The sequence below is a fragment of the Carassius gibelio genome, chromosome B7, assembly GCF_023724105.1.
Source record: "Carassius gibelio isolate Cgi1373 ecotype wild population from Czech Republic chromosome B7, carGib1.2-hapl.c, whole genome shotgun sequence".
Taxonomy (NCBI): Eukaryota; Metazoa; Chordata; class Actinopteri; order Cypriniformes; family Cyprinidae; genus Carassius; species Carassius gibelio.
Genome location: NC_068402.1, coordinates 40218444 through 40231348, shown reverse-complemented (window position 1 = coordinate 40231348; position 12905 = coordinate 40218444). Strand labels below are relative to the sequence as shown.

General features: G+C 39.4%; 3 protein-coding genes across 37 annotated transcripts in view; 2 read left to right on the top strand and 1 right to left on the bottom strand.

Annotated features, from left to right (window-relative positions):
- The window catches only part of LOC127962387 (histone H2B), a 966021-nt gene that overhangs the window by 485103 nt on the left and 468013 nt on the right, over positions 1-12905 (top strand). The gene's annotated exons all lie outside the window — the stretch shown is intronic.
- Positions 1-12905, top strand: part of LOC127962369 (histone H3-like) — a 931300-nt gene that overhangs the window by 451830 nt on the left and 466565 nt on the right. The gene's annotated exons all lie outside the window — the stretch shown is intronic.
- LOC127962334 (receptor-type tyrosine-protein phosphatase delta-like) overlaps positions 1-12905 on the bottom strand; it is a 398656-nt gene that overhangs the window by 220885 nt on the left and 164866 nt on the right. The gene's annotated exons all lie outside the window — the stretch shown is intronic.

The window sequence follows — 12905 nt, the reverse complement described above, 5'->3', positions numbered from 1 at the left end:
TGATCATCAAACCTCAAAATGTATAAATTTAGGATTAATGGACGTTTCTGATTGGATAGAAATTACACAGTCAGATCTGTGTGTGTGTGTGTGTGTGTGAGAGAGAGAGAGAGAGAGAGAGAGAGTGTGAGTGTGTGTGTGTGTGTGTGTGTGTGTGTGTGTGTGTGTGAGAGAGAGAGAGTTTCCTCTCAAAACTGATCCACATCAACTGCATCAAGATTATGGGTTCAAGGCAAATGTAACTCTCTGTATCAACATCTCTGGGTTCAGTTTCTGGATTATTGAGCTTTTACATTTCATTTCAAATATCCGGAAACATCAGGGGCGTTTATGATGTTTTACTACACTGAGATAATACTGATCAAACCTGTACATAATTTACATATATACATGCAGAACAATGCATCAACATAGTTCAGGTTATTTCCATATAAATAACAGTGTTAATAATGTTAATAATGTTTAATTTAGCAAACTGCAAACACAATATAACTATGAAATGTCCTATTTATAAAGTGTCTCAAAAGTAATTCTAAAGTTTATAGTAATAAAAGTGTATCATTCTATAACAAGAACTACAAGTAAGAGTAAGATCTCTTCATTATTTTGTATATATACATACATTTTTTGCCTGCGTCTGACAGAAGTTAATTTGCAAAGAGAAGGCATTTGACTTTCTCTCTCATCTTGGCATTAATTTGTGCCCCTTCACAGTGAAATTAACCCCTCTTCATTTCCCATCACTGTCAAGAGCAGGTCGCCACGGAAACGGTTTCTGTGGCAACAAAGGGAGGCGGCGACTGCCAAGCCTCCTCCTCCTCCTCCTCTTCCTCCTCATCTTCCTCCTCCTCCTCCTCCTCCTCTACCTCTTCCTCCTCCTCCTCCTCCTCATCTTCCTCCTCCTCCTCCTCTTCCTCATCTTCCTCCTCCTCCTCCTCCTCATCTTCCTCCTCCTCCTCCTCTTCCTCATCTTCCTCCTCCTCCTCCTCCTCCTCTTCCACCTCTTCCTCCTCCTCATCTTCCTCCTCCTCCTCCTCCTCCTCTTCCTCCTCCTCCTCCTCTTCCTCCTCCTCCTCCTCCTCTGAGCTCTGGATGAGGGGCTCGTTACCAAAATGGGCTCAGCCATGTTGAATTAGCACTAATTAGGATAATTACACTCAGTCTCTCTCTGCTGGGGAAAATGGCTTCTGTAGAAAGTGGATGAATAAATTAGACAGAAAGTCACGACACTGCAGCGTTTCTCAATCACAAGGCATTGTGGGAAACGGCCGAGCAGACAGAGAGTGGCACGTTTACGCTACAGCGTTACAGATCACGGCTGTTTTAACGCGTTCTGCTGCGACACTTCCAGAACAAATGAAGCGCTGAGATGTTCCAGAGGAGCTGGACGAGCTCCAGAGATGCTCTCAGAGCTTTGGCAGACAAACACCTTTAGCTGCGAGCTGGAATCATCAGTTTCCTGAGTGTGAGTGTGTGTGTGTGTGTGTGTGTGTTTGGGGGGGTTCCACATCAAGTTTTGCACTCATTTTATGTTCTTAGTATTGTACTGCAGCATATATGATGAGGAATACCGAGAAGATTAATATATATATTGTAAATTATAACTGGTAGCCGGTTAACAGTATGTTCATCTGTAATCCCAGCTCAAGGTCATGAACAAACACTCTTCCAGTAACTTTAATGGAATACTTCTTCAAACAAGTTCAAATCTGGTATTAGTAGTTATCAGTATTATTGTAAATATTATATTAGCATTATAATACTATTAAAGGTTTTGTTGTTTTATTTTATTTTTATATTTTATATAAACAGAAATATGTGGGAAAATGATGATTTTGGTCCCTCTGTCTAAAACAGCCTGTTTTAAGGGGCGTGTCAGTAATCAGCCGCTGTTATGATTGGCTAACGTCACTGCATAAGAAACACTACCAAAGCCTCCACACTGTTTTGTGTTTTAGAGTCATTTCCAGACAAAGCATTATAAAAGTGTATATCACAGCTTGTGATGCAGATCTAGCTCGGCTTCATTTTTCAACAGATGTTTCTTTGTGACACTGTGCCTCGATTACAAAACAAAACTCTCCGACATGATCCGGGACACCATTAAAATAAACACTGGGCTCCTTCTGATATCTGAACAAAGACATGACCGAGCTGTTTAAACCAAACGATCTTTCACTCATTTGTCCTGAGGACAGACTCATATCTGTAACTGTATCCAGTGTAGAAGAGATAGTACAGTGATTGGGATTTCTATTTGACTTTGACACGATGCTCGCATTCAGCGTGATCAAGTGTTAGCGACTGAACGCCAGTGGGCGGGGCCTAAGCTGAGAAGAAGACTATTCACTGATGTGTCACTCTGGAGGCGTGTTTTTCATTATCGATGATGAGGACATTTTAAGTTTGTGAAACTTGCAGGATGTATTAAGCACACAAAAACATCTTCTGTGTCAAAAGATCAAGGCAAATTAGTTTTTTCATGTCATGACCCCTGGAAACATCCTTTTTACCTTTATTTTTACAGAATTATTGTGGCAACCGCAGCTGTCAATTTTGTTGTGTGCGTGTGTGTGTGTGTGTGTGTGTGCATGTGTGTGCGTGTATGTTTTACAGTGTGGCACCTATTATCATTGGTTTTTATTGTTTTCTTGTTGAATTGGATTATATAAAGTGGGTTGTTTCATGATGGGTATAAATTATTCCACAAAGTTTTACACTCATTCTGATGTTTACAGTTGAGTGTAGCAAAACTAAAATGCTTCAGGTGACTTTTGGCACTCTAGTGGTTCAAGTATAAAACGGCAAAATACGTAACTATTTTAATTTAATATTGGTGTATTGTAGAGAAATGAGGTCAATAGAAAAAAAAAACAACAAAAGTAATTTGAAAAATTGATTTATGATATATTCATTGATTTTAAAACATAATTGTGTGTGTGTGTGTGTGTGTGTGTGTGTGTTAGATATACCTCTGCTGACCAAACGTCTTCACAGTGATAGTAAAACCTGAGATTAGCTACATTATCATTATGAAGCCTACGGTCCCATGAGAAAACCAGGACCATGAACATACTAAACATCCTCCTAATGAACACTTCAAATCCAGTGTGTGTGAGGGACTTTAGAGAATATCATTCACTCAAGATAAAACAACAGAAGACCTACCATAATAACAACCAAATGTGTGTGTGTGTGTGTTTCTTGTGCCTCAGTGCTTCCAAAGCTCTTCAGCCAGTGGGAAAGAGAAACACAGTTTCAGAGAAGAACATTGACCAAACAGTCTGAGCGGCTGTAAACGGAGGAGATAAACCAGATATTAACAGTGATAATGATGTTTGAATAAGCAGATTGGATGAGCAGCGAAGGTAAACGTCTTTAAGAACCCACACACACACACACACAGCTCTGCCTCGGGTTTCAGGGCATCAGATGCAGGAAAAGCGAGGAATTAGGGAAGGATTTAATGTGCAGTAAAACACAGCTGAGAGCAAACAGCTCAAGCCGTGCTAATTATCTACAAACTATTATTGAACGATAAAGTGTTTAAACCAACAAACTCTGAAGGGTCCGTTTTCCATCAGACATTAGTGATTATATTCATGATTTCGTTTATTAATTTATTTTTTCTGTGTGTATATGGGTAAAACTCTTCGGCACCAACACACTCACAGCAATACGTCATTATTTCACAGTTTGGTTAATTTGTAGGAATCAATATCTCATTGTAATGATTTCATAGGATATCACACTCAAGTTTAGGTTTAGGGGTAAATCCAAAATAAAATAAATATTGCATCATACAAATCAGTATAATAGTATATGACTTCATCATCACAGTATCATCAGTACCAAGACTCGAACCCACCACCTTTAATTAAACATTATTAAACCACTACAAATCCAATTCTGTACTCTAGTGGGCTATTTCATCCACATTTGCATTTGGATTTGCATTTTAGCCAACTGTGAGACTGAAAATATATTTTCTTTATACTATAATATATTTTGCAATACATTATAGTACTGAAAGTACTGAAAACTTTAGTTTACCTTACTTTATTAAAGTTATGCCTACAAAATTTTGTAAACTCAAATAACCATATGTTTCAAGTGGAAAATGCTTAAAATTCGAAGTAAAATCAATTTCAGTCAGTGGAAACTACCTCAAAAAATTCAGGAGAGTGATAAAAAAAAAAAAAAAAAAAAAAAAAAAATTCACAGGGAACTTTAGTGCTGAAAACAATAAATAAATAAATAAATAAATAAAAATACCTCACTTCAGTATTTTTCCCCAACTAAACTAGAAAAAGCGTAATAATATTTGTAATAATTCAGGACAAACAATTATTTATGAAGAGAACAAATGAACAGAGATTGTGTGAGAAGATCTGAAGATCGATCCGCTGGTTACTCAAGTTATAATGTGCGTGATAAAATGTATTTGGTAAAGGTGTTTCCATCAAGTTTCTCATCAGATAAATAGTTTGTCCTACTCAGTTGTGCGCATTACTTTTGTATGCGCATTTTTAGAATTTATGCGCATCTTTAATTTTGTTGTGGAGCTGATGATCCTGTGCTCTGCTGCCACACTGAAGTGCACTCACCAACAACTGGACAGGAATTACACTTATATAATTATATAATTACAGTAGATATGAACATTTTCTAAAAAAAAAAAAAAAAAAAAAAAAAAAATACCCTGTTTTGCAGGGTATTGCTAGGCAGTAGTTTGGGTGGTCTAGTGGTCTGGTGGTTGCTAGGGTGTTCTGGGTGGTTACTAAGGTGTTGATATGCAGTTGATAGGGTACTTGTGGTGGTTCCTAGAGTGGTTCCTAGGTTACCTGGGGTGACTGCTAAGGTGTCGCTATGCAGTTGCTAAGGTAACTGGAGTGGTTGCTACGGTCTTGCTATGTGGTTGCTCGGGTACTTGGGGTGGCTGCTACCGCTATTGCTAGGATACCCAGGGTGGTTCCTATGGGAATGGGTGTGGTTGGTAGGGTTTCCATATGCAGTTGCTAGGGTACACATGGTGGTTGCTAGGGTACACATGGTGGTTGCTAGAGTACACATGGTGGTTGCTAAGTGGTCCATTGGTACTTTTATCTCCTATTTTATAAATACTTTGGACACATAAATGTGGCATACTACTGATTTAATATACTATTCTTAGAGTAGGGAATCAGGCAAGTGCTACAGCTAGTGTTTAGTGCCTGGATAACCGTGACTGAGAATAAGTCGTGAAGTCACGCAGTTCGCATGAAGACTCCTCAGGAATGAAGGTTTCACACAATCTGGCTTCTTCAGCTGCTTGGGCTCTATCTGTGTGCTGAGATACGCAGTCCTCCGAAGACAGAGCTGGACGCTTTCCCACAGTTCCCAGAACGACAGTGACGTATCGCCCTAAAGCCTCGCATCGATCCGAGTTCGGAGAGTGTGGAGGTGAGGTGAAGCTCAGGTAAACACTTCTCCTTCAGAGGAAACTGTAGATGAAGAAGTAAAGCAGTGCTTTAAGAGCTTCAGACGGACAGACGGAAGGACGGAGCGAGTGGAAGCACTTCTATCAGCTCTTTCTCTCTGTCACAGAGCTCCAGTTCACTCAGGCCAGAACACCTGAAATCTGCCCATTGGTGGAGGCCATTTATCACTTTAATAAGAGATGTCACGTTTGTGAAGGAGAGAAGCAGCCGGCCGCGAGGACTCTGGCCGTGTTTTCCCGCGACTCAGAGCTGCTATCTGTGCACAATGAGCCTCTAATGGGGTTTGTGTAAAAGCGTTTAGCTCTCAGTGCTGGAGGTGCCCAGAACCGTTTCACTTTGATGACAATAATTTAGGTTTCCAGACGCCTTTGATAAGAAATGGCAACATTATGCGCTGGACTTTGCTGAGTTGAATTTTCCATATCCTGTAATATGTATTCATGAGCTCAAGTTAAGAAGCGAGAGAAATATGAATGCTTTTACACAGCTACTTATTTAATCGCCATTTGGACTAGCATTCGCTGAGGATGGACTGGCAGGTCCAGTCTTTCTTTAACAGTGATATTTATCCATTGTGTAAACGTCCAATACAAGAGTTTGAATCTGCTTTTAAGGTTGTAGCCTGTTTAATCATTGTCGAGTTCAGCTGGAGCTTAAGTGAGTTTAGGAAGCTACGGTATTAAAGCAGGATGAGCGTTTTGCAGCATCTTTGAACATCTGAGACTGTAGAGCAGCTAAATTATGTTTTCCTCCCAGTCAACTGTAATTCCAGTGAATATGAAAGTAGGATCAGAGAAGAGAGCATCATGGGATAATTGGTCATTTCAGAGATGTCCATCAAAGATGTTATGGATTCAGATTTCTGATGAGAGTAAATCCAGCTGAATGCATTTAACGGATATTAAATCACAAAAACACACTGGAAAAAGAATTATATCATAAATGCTTCACTTCTTTTTGTATATATACATAGTTTGTTTGCACTTCACATCAGTTTATAGGCAGGTCTATTACTTCCTATCTACTTTTTCAATTTATACTCTTGTAATTGTCATTGTCTTGTTACTGTCATTTTGTTTGTGTGCTGTGGAAGCTCCCGTCACCAAAACAACTGAACTGGGTTCGAATCATGGGTTCGAGCCAGGGGAACAGATGTGCACGAAAATCTATATGCTCAATAAATCATAATTTTGCATGATTTTTGAGAGGGTTAGGTTTAGGGGTGGGGTTATGTGTGGTAATTCGAACGAATAATCAACCTAGTAAAATATGTAGGAAATACTGTGAGATCGGTGTAAAAAGCCCACACATTGCATTTAAATAAACGGTGTTTTGATGCAACATGATACTGTCATTATTTTTACGCCTGCTAGAGGGCGCTTAATTTTAAAATGTAAATATAGGTCGTAATAAGGTGCTTGCACAAATGACCTATAGGTTGGAGGACAGGCACACACACTTTTCTTATCTATAGTGCAAACTTTAGTGCCTGTTCTCTGTCGGGTTGTGTAGATGCTGGAGCTTGTCCACCACACTCAGTATAGTTTTATATCAATTATGCAGTTCTGATTCTCAGGTAAATATATTTTGTAAGTAGTGAAAGGAGCAGACACATCATATGGATTAAATTCACCCTTAGAATGAAATAAGAGTCACGCTTGCCTGTGCAAAGAAACAAAACCAAAACTATGACATGGTTTAGTGTGGTTATGAAATAATGAAAGTTGTGACATAGATACACTTGTATGTGTGCAGTGGACGCTTGTTTCCAAAAGGATGAAATGAATATAATTCCTGATGATATGAGCCTTTAGCAGTCATGAGATGAAGTGAACATCAACGATGAGCTTAGTGGAGGATGCTCTTATCACCCGCAAGACTCTTTCACACCCAGAGGAAGCATCTGAGGCCATTTCTGAGAGTTTACATGCATGCTGTGTCTTTTCTTCAAGTAAAGTAAGTGCATTATTTATCAAATTTAGCCACATGCTAAAGCATGCTAGCAACATGTTAACAACATGCTAAAATATGCTAGCAGTGTGTTAAAACGTTAGGAACATGTTAGCAAGAAGTCAAAATGTGTTAACAATATGTGTTAGTAAGATGGTAGCAATAGTGCATCGTGTCAAATATTCTAGTAAAGTGCTAAAACATGCTAGCAACATCTTAAAACAAGTTGGCATTGTGCTAGAAACACAAGATTAGCAGCATTTAAACAGCATGCTGAAACATTCAAGCAAAAATGTGCTAAAACGTGTTAGAAACATTTTGCAACTTGTTAGAAATAATGCATAATGTAAAATATGGCAGTAATGCGCTAAAACAATTTCTTAAAACATGTTAGCATTGTGCTAGAAAAACACGATGACAACGTTATGAACATGTTTATAATTGTTAAACGTGCCAGAAATGTTAACAACTTTGACGAGATCTCTCACATAAAAATTCTAGCAAGATACGTAGATAATATGTCAAAATTTTAATATCACTTAAGAAATGCTAAATATTAGAAACATGCTAGCAGCGACTAGAAATGTGGTCTGATTAGTGTTATCTGAGGCTGCTGAGCTACAGCATCCAAAAGCACACCGCATTCATATCATCTGCCTGACGAGATCTCTCACGAGTGATTACAGCAGTGTGTGTGTGTGTGTCTCAATCTGGCTTATCTACAGGCGAGTGTGTGTGTGTGTGTGTGTGTGCGTGTGTGCACGTCTGTGTGTGTGTGTGTGTGTGTGTGTGTATCACTGTAAATATCCCCTTTAGCAGCCGCTCAGTGGAAGTGTGACGCTTTAAATGAGGGTAAAAAATTTTGACTCATTGTGACACTAACAGCATCACTGCTAGACAAACCTGTCAAGACAGTGAACAATCACTTGACACAGACACGACTGGACATTTACAACTGTTTGAAGTCTGGCAAAGATGTGAGGATTGAGGGTTAAGGCCTTGTGCACACTTGAGGGCAAAGCAGTTCTCTTTATCATTCTTTATGAAAGAGTACTTCCAGAAGAAATAAAGAATACACATAAGTATGTTATTCAACAAGTCAGAATAAGTGAACATCTTTAAAACACAAGAAAAGTTAATTGAATCGTTGTGATTTAAAATGTGATTTAAGTAAATTTATCTAAATCATAACATCCTAAAAAACAAGAAAAAGCTCACTTGTCTGCAGTGCTCACACATGTAGCTCACGGATAACAGTAGCTATGTTTCCATCCAAAGATGCAAATTTCACTTATGCACATAACTGGAATATTGCATAAAACATTTGCGAATAAAGCACCATCTATCCAATGACTCGAAGAGAACAAAACCGTCACTTCCTAATAAACTGACACTAAATATCTCACAGGAACCTAGGAGAATCAACTGAATATAATAATTTGAAACAGCTAGTGACTCTAGGGGAGTTTTGAGTGATTCTCCTGACTGTACGAGACACAAGCTCAAACAGACTCTTCCTGAACTAAAGGGACATTTGCAGTGTCGAGAGCTCGTAATTTCTCTGAAGATCTGTGTAAATCAGTCAGTTTAATTACTGTGGGGAAACAATAACGTTTGTGCAGACGAGGGACTGCATTCGACCCAAGCAGATGTTCAAGACGACTTCATCGCCATGTTTAATTAATTACACTTCAGATAATTATTTGATCACTGCTCTGATTGAATTTTAGTATCCTGTATCATTTGCTAAACGGCTTCAGGATGTCAAGAGTTCAGAAAATGAGATTCAGTTTTTACATACACACTACTAAAAATGATGGATGAGGGTTATTGTGTTAATTATTTTCAATTTAAGAAGAATAATGAAACATCACAGAGGAATGTGTAATTCTTCTCTCAAACACTTGCTCATTTTACCACAGATGTTTATGAAATATGTCTGTGCATCTAGCAAGACCCTAGCCACCAGCCACAATACCCTGGCAACATCTTAGACATGCGGAACAGTAAGTGTACTGAACATGCATTGTGTATCCTGTCCAATCATCCTACTACTTGTCCACTTGATCCGATCCCCACTCACCTCCTTCAAGCGATCTCTTCTTCAATCATACCTTCCCTTACTCACATTATCAACTTCTCTCTTCACTCTGGAACATTTCCCTCAGCATTCAAGCAGGCTCGGGTAAGCCCACTGCTCAAGAAACCATCTCTAAATCCAGTGCTTCTAGAGAACTACAGACCAGTATCCCTTCTGCCATTCATTGCAAAGACATTTGAGCGAGCTGTGTTCAACCAGCTTTCTATGTTCCTTGTACAGAACAACCTCCTGGACAGCAACCAATCTGGCTTCAAAAGTGGCCACTCAACTGAGACTGGTCTGCTCTCGGTTACTGAAGCCCTGCGACTAGCAAGAGCAGCTTCAAAATCCTCGGTACTCATCTTACTGGACCTGTCTGCTGCTTTTGACACTGTTAATCAACAGATTCTCCTGTCCACCCTCAGAAAGATGGGCATCTCTGCAACTGCACTCCTGTGGGTTAAGTCCTACCTCTCTGACAGATCCTTCAGTGTGTCTTGGAGGAGTGATGTTTCTAAGTCACAACACCTTGCTACTGGGGTTCCTCAAGGCTCAGTACTTGGACCACTTCTTTCCCCATCTACATGACATCATTAGGATCTGTCATTCAGAAGCATGGCTTTTCTTATCACTGCTATGCTGATGACACCTAACTCTACTTCTCATTCCAGCCAGATGACCCGACGGTAGCTGCTCGCATTTCAGCCTGTCTGAGTGACATTTCTAGCTGGATGAATGACCATCACCTTCAGCTTAAACTTACGAAGACAGAATTCCTGGTGATTCCAGCTAACCCATTGTTTCATCACAACTTTTCTGTCCAGCTGGGTTCGTCAACCATGACTCCTTCGAGGACAGCCAGAAACCTAGGAGTTGTGATGGATCATCAGTTAAGCTTCACAGACCACATTGCTACAACGACCCGGTCCTGCAGATTTGCCTTATAAACATTAGGAATATTAGACCCTTCCTGTCAGAGCAAGCAACCCATCTTCTTGTCCAAGCTCTTGTTCTCTCCAGACTGGACTATTGTAATGCTCTCCTGGCTCTTCCTGCATGTACTGTCAAGCCTCTGCAACTGATCCAGAATGCAGCAGCGAGGGTTGTCTTCAATGAGCCAAAAAAAGCTCACGTTACTCCTCTCCTCATCAGGTTACACTGGCTACCAGTAGCCACTCACATCAAATTCAAGGTACTGATGCTTGCCTACAAGACGACCACTGGCACATCACCAACTTACCTAAACTCACTGGTTAAATCTTATGTGCCCTCCAGAAGTTTGCGCTCTGCAAGTGAACAACGCCTTGTGGTGCCATCCCAAAGAAGTTCAAAATCACTCTCACTGAACTTTTCCTGGACTGTGCCCAGCTGCTGGAATGACCTCCCAATCTCAATTCGTACTGCTGAGTCTTTACTCATTTTCAAGAAACATCTAAACACCCATCTTTGTCACCAGCATTAACCAACTAATACTAGCACTTTTCCTTTTCTTGTCTTTCATATAAAAAAACAAAAACAAAAATAAACAAACAAAAAACACCCTGGCTATGTGTTCTTTGCTAGACTATCTGAGACTTGTCATGGCACTTGTATACTGTTGTTGTTCTCTTGTTGACCTGACTGCTTCTGTTGTTATCGATTGTAAGTCGCTTTGGATAAAAGTATCTGCTAAATAATTAAATATAAACGTGATATATATACTACTATACTACTAAGTGATGGTGTTTCTAAACACACCTAAGCACACTTTTAAAAAGTGATTTTTGTATAGATGTCAACCAAAAAAATAAATAAAAATACACTACAGCATGACTTATTATTACAGGTTTCTGTGAGATTTGTTATAAGTAAATTAAATGCAAGTTACAGATCTAGATTTTATCAGTTACTGCTTATCCTGGGATTCAAACATGTGACCTTGGTGTTGCAAGCATTGCAGTAAGTTATCTACTTAATCTTCATAAATCACACTTTTTCCACACACAGGATGGTGTGCGTTTGCCTCTGAATATGTGATGATTAAATGGACCGCATTTGAATCTATCAGACCTATGTTTATTGTTAAGAGTAATTAATGATGCATTTCGACAAAAGTCACTTAGCAGGAATAAATAATGTGCTTAAACTGAAGGAGAACCAAATGTGTGTTTCTGCAGTATTTTAGTAGTGATTTGCTGTTAACTAAAGGCATTGTGGTGAATATTTTCTCTCCGACGGAAACGGATCCGTAATTCCCCTAATTACATCTGAACACATCAACTCCATCATTAATCAAACTCCACATCGCGTCCCTGAACCCTGCCAGCTCATTAAATTAACCATATTATTACAAATTATGATTGGGATTATACAGCCTCCCACACCGTTGCTGAAGACGATATTTTATGGCAATGAGCTTCTCGTATTGGGTTCAACAGGACACCAGAGAGATGTTCATATGTTCAGCACTTGCTTGCTTGGATGATGGACAACATCTGATTCTGTTTTCAGTTGGTTTGTTTCATTCACATCATAAATACCAAGTTGTTATGTTATTAGCCTTGCTGCAGTTCTGGTAACTACAGGTGCATCTCAATAAAATAGAATGTCATGGAAAAGTTCATTTATTTCAGTAATTCAACTCAAATTGTGAAACTCGTGTATTAAATAAATTAAATGCACATAGACTGAAGTAGTTTAAGTCTTTGGTTCTTTAAATTGATGATTTTGTCTCACATTTAACAAAAACCCAACAATTCACTGTCAACAAATTAGAATATGGTGACATGCCAATCAGCTAATCAACTCAAAACACCTGCACAGGTTTCCTGAGCCTTCAGAATGGTCTCTCAGTTTGGGTCACTAGTATACACAATCATGGGGAAGACTGCTGATCTGATAGTTGTCCAGAAGACAATCATTGACACCCTTCACAAGGAGAGTAAGACACAAACATTCATTGCCAAAGAAGCTGGCTGTTCACAGAGTGCTGTATCCAAGCATGTTAACAGAAAGTTGAGTGGAAGGAAGAAGTGTGGAAGAAAAGATGCACAACCAACCGAGAGAACCGCAGCCTTATGAGGATTGTCAAGCAAAATCGATTCAAGAATTTGAGTGAACTTCACAAGGAATAGACTGAGGCTGGGGTCAAGGCATACAGACGTGTCAAGGAATTTGGCTACGTTTGTCGTATTCTTCATGTTAAGCCACTTCTGAACCACAGACAACGTCAGAGACATCTTTTCCTGGGCTAAGGAGAAGAACTGGACTGTTGCCCAGTGGTCCAAAGTCCTCTTTTCAGATTAGTACACATTTTGTATTTCATAACCACATGTTGTATTTCAAAACCAAGGTCCTAGAGTCTGGAGGAAGGGTGGAAAAGCTTACAAAAGTTTCTTGAAATCCAGTGTTACGTT